Source organism: Cornus florida, unplaced genomic scaffold (genome assembly GCF_030987335.1).
Source record: "Cornus florida cultivar Cherokee Brave unplaced genomic scaffold, ASM3098733v1 CherokeeBrave_3.0.0_Hap2_Chr03, whole genome shotgun sequence".
NCBI lineage: Eukaryota > Viridiplantae > Streptophyta > Magnoliopsida > Cornales > Cornaceae > Cornus > Cornus florida.
This window is the reverse complement of record NW_026775573.1, coordinates 41,742,143-41,752,170: the sequence shown is the minus strand read 5'-3', so window position 1 is coordinate 41,752,170 and position 10,028 is coordinate 41,742,143. Positions and strand designations below refer to the sequence as shown.

The following is a 10,028-nucleotide window of genomic DNA, read 5'->3' as shown; positions in this document are numbered from 1 at the left end:
CATATAACATGCTTCTATGTTGTTGAATTGCATGAATGAGGTGATTTTTGCTAGAAGCAATCTAAGGTAGCTTAGGATGCTCCCTAAGTCTCATCTTGACATATACGTTAGGTGGCATGAGCCCCTTTAACATGTTTCACCTTAAGGTGGTATTATTGTAAAATGCTAGGTCGATGCATGCTCATTTCCTACGAGTAGCTTTATGTTACTCATCCTGAAGTTACTGGGGATTTGTTTTAGGTACGAAGACTTGGTTCGTGATGCTTATCATTCCTTAGATGACTTGTAACTTTTAAGTTTCCATTTCATGCAAATGTTAGCATGAAATGCCATTTTTTGTAGCCTTATGTATCAGATCTTGTATCCTTGATTTTATGTATGTGATGTGTACATAAGTACACTCTTTTCAATGTATTTGACATGTATAAGATGAGGCCAGAGGTCAATGACATGCATATTGTATTCTATGTACTTTCATTTTCAAGGTTTATTATAAAAATATTGAAAATGTTAAGTCATTGCTTCACTATGTTTGCATCGGGTGTGGGAATTCCATTTTTTTTCTTTCATAGGGTCTCATTAATCATGTATGAAGTGTGGTCAAGGGCCAAACAGTAATTTGAAATCATATGTTAATTTTGGTTTTCAAAATTTTCATTTTTAGTTCATTTTTGTCATTTTTGGCCGTTGGGGGGTCGGATTTTGAGTCTGGCCTTCTCGGGAGCCGCGGACCATTCCTGGGTGCTTAGAATCACTATTTACACTTGTGTGCATATTCGTTTCAACCTAGAAATGCATTTAGGGTCAAATGCATACTTGGTGCGGAGTTGCATTTTCTGAGTTTTTAGCCCTCTTCTGATCTAGGGGCATTTTGGGTATTTCACAGTGTGTTTTTTTTTTTTATTTTCTTCCACAATGTCGGGTAAAAAATTTGATTTTGGGAGGGGTTTTATTTTCGTGTTTTTCCAGAAAAATTTATTTGATAGCCCGTTTTTGCTCTCAATCGTGGACAGATTCTAAAAAAAATCTATGTAGCAGTTTTTTGGACTTTCTTGACCTATGTGGATCTAGGGGGCATTTTAGGATTTTACAACATGTTTTTTTGGTTTCCTTCCACATAGCTGGTTAGAAAACGTGATTTTAAGGGGTGTTTCTTTTTCATATTTTTCCAGAAAAATTTGTTTAAGGATCCATTTTTAGCCTCAGTTCTGGGAAAAAAAATCAAATGATGCTTGCTGTCAAAACACTATTTACTACCCAGATTACCCGGAAAGTTAGTTTTTTTTAAACTTTGACATTTCATATCTTCTTCGTCTTGACTTCAAATCAAGTGATTTTTGAGTCTAAATTTATTAATTTTTGCTTGTCTATCCAACGGAATGCACGGTTGCATCCAATTATATCCGAAAAGACCATTTTAACCCTTGTCAAATACCTTTGCCGCACTGATTTTAAACCCAAAAGTTGGTTTTTTTGAAACTTTGACGTTTCATATCTTCTTCATTCGGACTTCGAATCAAGTGATTCTTGAGTCTAGATTCATTAATTTTTCCTTGTCTATCAACAGTATACCTAGTTGCATCCAATTCTATCTAAAAAGACCATTTTACCCTTTGTCAAATACCCTTGTCGCACTGATTTTAAACCCAAAGTGATTCTTGACTCCTCATTCATTAATTTTTGCTTGTCTATCTAACAGTATGCTCAGTTGCATCCAGTTTTTTTTTTTTTTTCCTTCTGAAAAGACTATTTTACCCCTGGTCAAGTACCCTTCCCATTTTATAATCTTAGCTTCCGCATTTGATTCCTTTGGGTTTCGTGACCTCATGGAAGGTCATCTTAGGGTCTTAGAGGTGTGTTGTGCCTTAGGAGACCGTTGTCTTGTTTGTTGCTTCTGCATCTGGATCCATGATCGGGTCAATCTTCGGTTCATCACATGAGGCACTAGCTTGAAAAACCAGGGTCGTCACACGCCATTTTAGAGATAAGCCCTAAAAATAACAAATATATAAGAAAGTACGTAAAACACACTTTATTAACATACTAAATAGACTAAACATGCAATTAAGGGCGCTTGAATATGCAACATTCGGCGTTTATCACTTAGCCCTTAAGCAATGCAATTGTAGTGCATACAATATCACTCTAGGACCACAACAACGTGTCACACGCTGAGCTTCATGTAGAAAGACCAAAATGCCCTTCGACCATCTACTTGTCATTCTCAGCATAATACAAGTCCTAAGACTGTATAAATCACAATATAGGCTCAACTATAGCAGTTCAATATAATACAGCTATCTGGACACATGGATAAATATATAATATTGTTGTGAAAAGACTATAATGCCCCGACAAATCCCTGTAGTTAATTTTCATGTGTTGAACCTCAATTTACACAACAAAATAGCCTAAGCAGGTAAAATAACTACAATGTACTATCTCAAACCCTTGTGTAATTGTGTCACAAGATGGTAAAAGATAATACTACCCCGTGTGATGATTCAGGTGACAGTGTAGCACAACATAGGTGGTAGAACCCCATGAAAACCCTGTAATTACTATTTTTGACATTAAATAGACAAACGCAACTTAGGACCAACAAAAATTAATTTAGAGGAAAATGATCAATAATACTTTAATTAATTGCCCCATTAGAGAATTTAAAAGGAGTTGAACCTCACCTATGCTTATGTTCTATCATTCTAACATAGCTCCTCCATCCCATTTTAAATGTCCCTTTTTGGAAACTTAATCTTTTAAGATTGTAGTTTGTTTTTTTTTTTTTTTTATTATGTTATTTTATTTTATTTTATTTTTAATTTATCGTAATGGTAGTGAATGAATTTTCAAACCTACCCATCTGAAATTTTATCTTTATTCTATGGTGGGTCCACAATGAAGTCTCATTTTAATCTTTAATTATTTTTATAACTTCAATACAAGAACGGTAAATTAGGAATGTTATGGAAGATAGTGCATTGGATTTTCAATTGGGACAATTATTTTGGAGCAAATAAAAATGGGAAGGCAGACACGAATGTGGGACGGAGGGAGTATATAATATTGTAAACACCAACAACTTCTTATCACCAATACAAAACCCTTTGCTCTCCTCCCCAAAGTTTTAGAAAGATGAGTTTATTCTACAAATGTCCAATGAAGCTTGTTTTGTTCATTGTCATATGGACTAGGGTTATTTTTTGTTCACCCCCTATTGTAATCCAAGCCGCTAGCCCAGATTACATAATTTTCCCACCATATCGACCTAAAATTACAGTTCAAGTTTTCAACAACCTAGCAAATGGGGTAGATCTCAACCTTCATTGTCAATCAAAGGATGATGATCTTGGTTCATGTCTTGCATTTTAGAGACTTCTTTCAATGGCGTTTTCGCAACAATATTTGGGGTAGTACAAACTTTTTTTTTTTTTTTTTGGTAGTATGTCATGGAAAAATGTGAGGGGTAGTTTTGACATCTACAGTGAACAAAGGGACATAACTAGATGCGTAACTTGTGTTTGGACAGTGTAAGTAGATGGATTACATTTATATGATGAAACTGGTTCTGAAAAACTTTTTCTTGGGTGGCCTGGAACACCCCCAATTATTAGAAAATGATGGTGTTAAAAAAATAAAACATGTATTACTAGTATTCCTACCATTCTAAATATGTTGTAATATTTGGAATGTTTATTTTTTAACACACATTTCTTTATAACGTACAACAATGACTTTGATTCTTCTAGTAAAATATTATTGTTTTAATTTTTGTATAAGTGAAACATGGAGTATTTTAATATATGAATGAGATTTGAACTTATTAAAATTGTAGTAAGTTGAACGAATCTATATATAGATTTATTTGTTAATATATATATTTAGACACAAAGATTTCTATATAAATTTATTAGTGTGTATAATTTCAACCAGTTTAAATAAATATCTCTAGTTATTTTTACACCACTATTCACCTTGCTGATAACAATGCCCAAAAATTTATCTAGAGAATAAATATTTTTATATAAAGGGATATTAGTGTTGAAGAAATAACTTAAGTTACTACATCTAAAGAGAATTAAATAGAGATGATTTTGTGACAAGTGATTTTGGATATCACTAATTTTGAAGTAAATGATAAATGATACTTTAGACACTAAAATTTTGTGGGCTTTTCCCTTGGCAAATTCACCGATCAAATATGGGTCTTATGTTTATTTAAATTGTTCAATTAGCCTAAAATTGATCAATTTAAATTATTTAACTAGTCCGACCCAGTTAGTTAAATAAAAAGATAATTATGCTCAATAAAATATATTTGGGATAATTACTCTAACTGAGAATTTTCACAATATAATAATAAAAAATACATATTATAATGATTATGTGTTTATCAAGAAAGTTAAGATCTCATCGTCCTATAAATCCAAGAAGTTTATAAATAAAGGCATAGAGGGAGGAAAAGACATCTAGAATTCAAGACTCTCAGAAAATATCATTCTCTCAACACCTAAGTCTTGAAGAAGAATAACAACAACAAGTACATCCAAAATCATTTCATTCTACCTCAAATACAATAAATTATATGAAGCGAAGAATTACAAGAACATTTGAAGTTGTGTCGTTCTTTCTTAAATTCAACACGTTTGAAGAATCACCAAACAACACTATTCGAGATCAAGCTTCGTCAGGTATCTGAACTCTAAAGATGAAGAACAAGCACATCCAAAGTCGTGACATTCCTCCTCAAATTCAACAAGTTTGAAGAATCATTAAACAACATTTTGTCAGCCCTCGATCAAGCATCGTCAGCCCTTGATTAGAAATTATTGGCGGTTTTCCTCAACTATAAACCTCAATTACAAATATTTAAGGAAAATTGTCAGTAAATCAATTCAAGACCAAGCTCCAACAGCCTTTGGATCCAACCAACATAGGAGATTGTGAGATATATATATATATATATATATATATATATATTTTTGCAATTATCTTAGATAAAATAAGTCCAAGTCGAGTTGTAATTCATATTACTTGTTCTATAAGTTATCAAGTTCGACAACGACTACAGAATTGGGAAGTTGTTCAAAGTTACCTTAATTGAAGATCATTTAAAGAAAAAGGTAAGAACAACGTTTTAGGAGGAATTCTAAATAGGTAAGGACATTCTACACTTGATGTTCCATTCAAACTTACTATATATAGTGTGTCAAGCTTAAAAGAACCATATTTCAAGTTCTGGCAAACTTGAACCGGTTCAGCACCTCTGAACTAGTTCAAGGCTTCTAGTTTGGATTCGAGAATCCTTTTGCCAAACTTGAACTGGTTTAGCTCCTCCGAATCGGTTTAAGGTGTCTGATTTGGTTTACCACTTTTAGTTTTCTTTTCCTGAATTGTTTCCTAGTTGGTCTAGAATTAAACCAAGTCCCATGCATGAATTTTCCATATTTTCAGAGGGATTAGGTCATTCTATACTATATATAAACCTTGACATATACATTAGTTTAGGTATGGCTTTTGTATTATCAATTTATTATTCTTAAAAGCCTTAGGAAGATTTTTGTCTTAAAAATTCTTAGAGAATTTTCTGTTTCTCTTTCTAGAACATATACACATAAACACTTGAGTTTAGAGTTTTGTTATTCAAATCCTGATCGTGATTATACAGTTGCATCTACATTGATCTATTTCTACATCGAATTTAGACAATTAAAGAATAGAAGTAAAAATGATCACACTTTGAAAGGGTTGGAGCATTCGAGGAGTGTTGTCTGATCTACCTGCTACTCTTCTACAAAGATCAAGCATAAGCCTGAGATCAAGTTGTTGTTGGATGGGGAGTCGCAAAGCCAGAGGATTATCAGTAGTTGGTGTTTGGTAGAACGATAGGGTGTGAGCCAGAGTCAAAGTTCAGTGTACTTTGTTTCAAGCATAGTGGATCTGTTTACTTTGGACTGCACTGTCCATGAGGTTTTTCCCATGTAAACAGTTGACGTATTTTATCAACTGGGGTTTCCTCACTAAAATCCTGGTGTCATTTCTAACTTTATATTGCTTTATTTTAGATTGCATGATATTAATTTATTAATTGCTAAAATAAAGTAAGTTAGAAAAACACAAGATCTGTTTTTAAAATTAAACAAAACTTTCGAAGTATTTTCCGCGGCGTGCAACTCACAAAATGGTATCAGAGGCAATCTCTACACATTGAGTTGATCCTTGTTGAAAGTTTTATTTTAATTTTCAAAAATTGATTTTTAATCATGTCTTATGCGTTGAAAGAAGGTGGTTCTAGTCAATGTGGTTGATAAGCGCTGAAAAGTGCGTATTTAAACCCCTTAAGTTTAGGCATTCTAGTACCTTTATCTATCTTACTTTACCGTTTTAGATTGATTTCGTATTATTTCCTTTTTCAGGCACTTATCCCGAAAATAAGCTAACTTAGCCAAATAAGAGCTTAATTGAAGCAATTCTGGGATTAAACAAAGAAATGAGCAAAGTGGAGAAAGAACGAAGCAAATGAAGCCAAAGGTGGGAAGCAGCAAAGTTCGATCGATCTAAGTTTAAGGTTCGATCGATCGAACAATGATCAATATTAGCACTTCAAGATAGATCCAAGCCTTAGCCCAAAAGTATAAAGTCTCAAAAGTTCAATCGATCCAACACCATCCTTCGATCAATTGAATACTTTTGTCCTTATTCAAATGATTGATCCTATCCATAACTATACCACCCACTAACCACTTTTGTCCTTTTCCCATAAATATCTCTCTAAAATATCTCGGATTTGTCTTTTCCCAAAAAGCTCAACCAGTTGGATCTATCTAGCCTAAGTTTGATAGATCTCAGCCAGTTCGATCGATCCAAGTCCAAGGTTCGATCGATTGAACTTCCTCCAGTGTGAAAAAGTTAAAATTCCATCTCATTGAAAGTTGTCCTTTATCCAATCATTAGGGAATATTATGTGCACGACCCCAGCTCATTTTAGGTGTCATTTTGACATACCTATATAAGGATAAAGATTGCTTTTTACAAAAAGAGCCAACATTATTTTCATATCATCTCTTGGAGAGTAAGCTTAGAGGAGGAGGAGGCTAGAGACACCATAGGAGACTTTTCATCAACAAAGAGCATATTTCAACCATGGAATTAGCCCTTGAGGGTTGGAACAACATCACCATGAGTGGCTAGACATCCTCTTGGGGCTAGAGTCAGCCCCAATCATGTTTTCTATATCTTAATCTTGTGTATTATTGAGGGATTAGTGTTGTAATTGATGTTTTGACACTTTGATATACATAGATCTTGTGTATTCAATGATTTATGTGGTTTAATGCTTCCAATTGATCATTTCATTCTATCCATATGTCTATGTATGCTAGAATAGATGTTCATGTGCTTGTCTCTAGATATTGTGTTATTGATGCATGTCTATGTGTATTCATGCTAGTAGTATAGATGTAAGGTAGTTGTAGTGTAGTGTTAAATAGGAGGACAATCTATGCTTGTTATTTGATGATCTAAGCTTTTGAATGTAATTAGCATATGTCTCTGACCTTTTGTTATATTTGGATTGTGAGCTTAATGAAAGGATTAATGACTTGTTTTGATCTATTGTGCCTTTCACATGTTGTTTAGACAATATATACTCTATTGCTTAGATATATTGTGCCGTTCACATGATGTTTAGACAATACATGCTTAACTAGTCATCCTTGCTTGTTGAATCAACCAAACACACACACACCAATATTGCAACACACCATTTGCCCTCATTAATCACTTGTCAATGATATAGAAATGTATTGCTTGGTGGTGATCTCTAAACCCCAAGATCTCTCTCTCTCTCTTACTTACTCTTAATTGCATTTTTACTATCACTTAGTTTAATTTAGTTGCTCTTTAATCAACCAACTAACTAATTGTTTGATCACTCGACCTACTAGCCTTAACAACAATTCCACGACATTGCTCGATCCTCACAATCCCTTAGGACGATCCCTACTCGCCCTAGCTATATTTATAGTGAAAGGTAGTAGTGGCTTCTATAAATGTAAAACTCTTGGCCCTCGCCTTAATGCACACACTCATCAAGCTTGGTGGTGGTGCGGCATGAACCGCGTCAGTTTTTGGCGCCGTTGCTGGGGACTGATTGATTAGATTTGGCAGCGTCGGATTTGTGGAATTGATTAGGATTAGTACTCTTTGATCGTGTCTTTACTTTACTTCTATATTTCTTGTTAGTTACTTATTGTGTTGATTACTTGACTAGGTGCATTGTTGGAGAGGAAACAAGCAAAGGAGCCATCAAGCATTCAATTCAAGCAAGCAAGAAAGTAAAAAGCTAAAAATTCTAAAAATTTGCTAAGCTAAGCTTTAAATTTGCTAAGCTAATCGTCGGCCCGCGTGGAGGCTTATTTTTAATTGTCTTGCATCATTGTTGCTAAAGCATGGGAGTATGAATTAAATGTATGTGGAAGAAGTCTAATTGCATTGTTGTGAAGGCATAGTATTTGTCATTCTTTGTGTTTCTTTGTGTTTAGCATTGTGCATGCATGGACATCGTTCATTGAGACCAACTCTTGTCCCTCTTGATTTACATCTTGAATCTATCGTTAGAAATCCTAGGGGAAGAGGAAGTTCAAATAGATCCAATCTTTCAATGGATGACCATAATGATGATCATGTTAAGGACATTGGTCACATAGACCAACAAGGTATCCTCCATCCCAATGTGCACAATGAGAACATACAAGTACCTTTAGGTATGCCTAGGCCATTCATTCACCAACCACCACAACAACAAGGCCAAGTTCCATATGGAATGCCAAGGCCAATGTATGCTCTACAACCTTCCATCAACAATCAAGGAATTCAAAATCAAGGTGTTCATGTTGCACCTCAAGTAGCTAATCCACCTCTTGCTTTAAGAGACTATTATGTGCCTAATGAGTATAATGCACCTACATGCATCCAATTGCCTCCATTTAGAGCACATCATTATGAAATTAAGCCACAAACCATTCAAATGCTTCCTAACTATCATGGACTTCCAAGTGAAGAACCTTACAAGCGTTTGGATGAGTTTCTTGAAGTATGTTCCACCGTAAAATATACGGACATGCCGAAAGAGATTTTAAGACTCAAACTTTTTCCATTCACCTTAAAAAACAAGGCAAGGTATTGGTTTAACAATCTTAGGCCTTTTTCAATCACTTCTTGGGCAGAAATGCAACAAGAGTTCTCGAAGAAGTACTATCCAGTTTTTAAGACCAATGCCATGAGGACCTCAATTTGAGAATTTTCATATGGGGATGGATAAACGTTTCATGAGGCATGGGAACGCTTCAATGAATTGCTTAGGAAGTGTCCACATCATGGCATGCCCAAATGGCAATTAGTTTAATACTTCTTTGAGAGCTTATCGGACAACTATAAGGGTATGGTTGATGCTTCCATGGGTGGCTCATACATTGATAGGCATGAGGATGACGTGTGGCGTCTCTATGAGAGCATGAGTGAAAATTCTTTGCATAGAACACTATCATCCAAGAATGGTAGAAATTCACAAGGTAGGAAGAGTGTTGGCTTACATCAAGTCGACCATTTAAATGAAACAGCCGCCGAAATGTAGTCTTTATCTCAAAGGTTTGATCAATTCTTGATTAACCAAAACTCGGCGAACCAAGTATCTTCCTTCTTTAACCATTCTCATCATGCATCAAATGAAACATGTATAACTTGTTCTAGTGTTCTTTATTCTACTTCTCATAGTCCTCACGGACAAGTGCAAAGTAAACCTAATGAATAAGTCAATGCGGCTTTTATGAACCAAGGGAACAATCCTTATGGTACTCATTATAATCCAAGTTGGAAGAATCATCCGAATTTCTCTTGGAAAAACCAAGGAGAGGGCTCAAACCCTTCCCAAGTCGGTTTTCAAGGGAAGTACATTCCACCCCCAGTTTAAAACCAAGGATCCTAAGGTTATAGACCCTATCAATCACAAGGGAATCAGTTTGTTAATT

General features: G+C 34.7%; 1 pseudogene; it reads right to left on the bottom strand.

Moving 5' to 3' along the window:
* Window positions 1-9,285: 9,285 nt before the first annotated feature.
* Window positions 9,286-9,384, bottom strand: LOC132301998 (small nucleolar RNA R71; annotated as a pseudogene).
* Window positions 9,385-10,028: the final 644 nt, after the last annotated feature.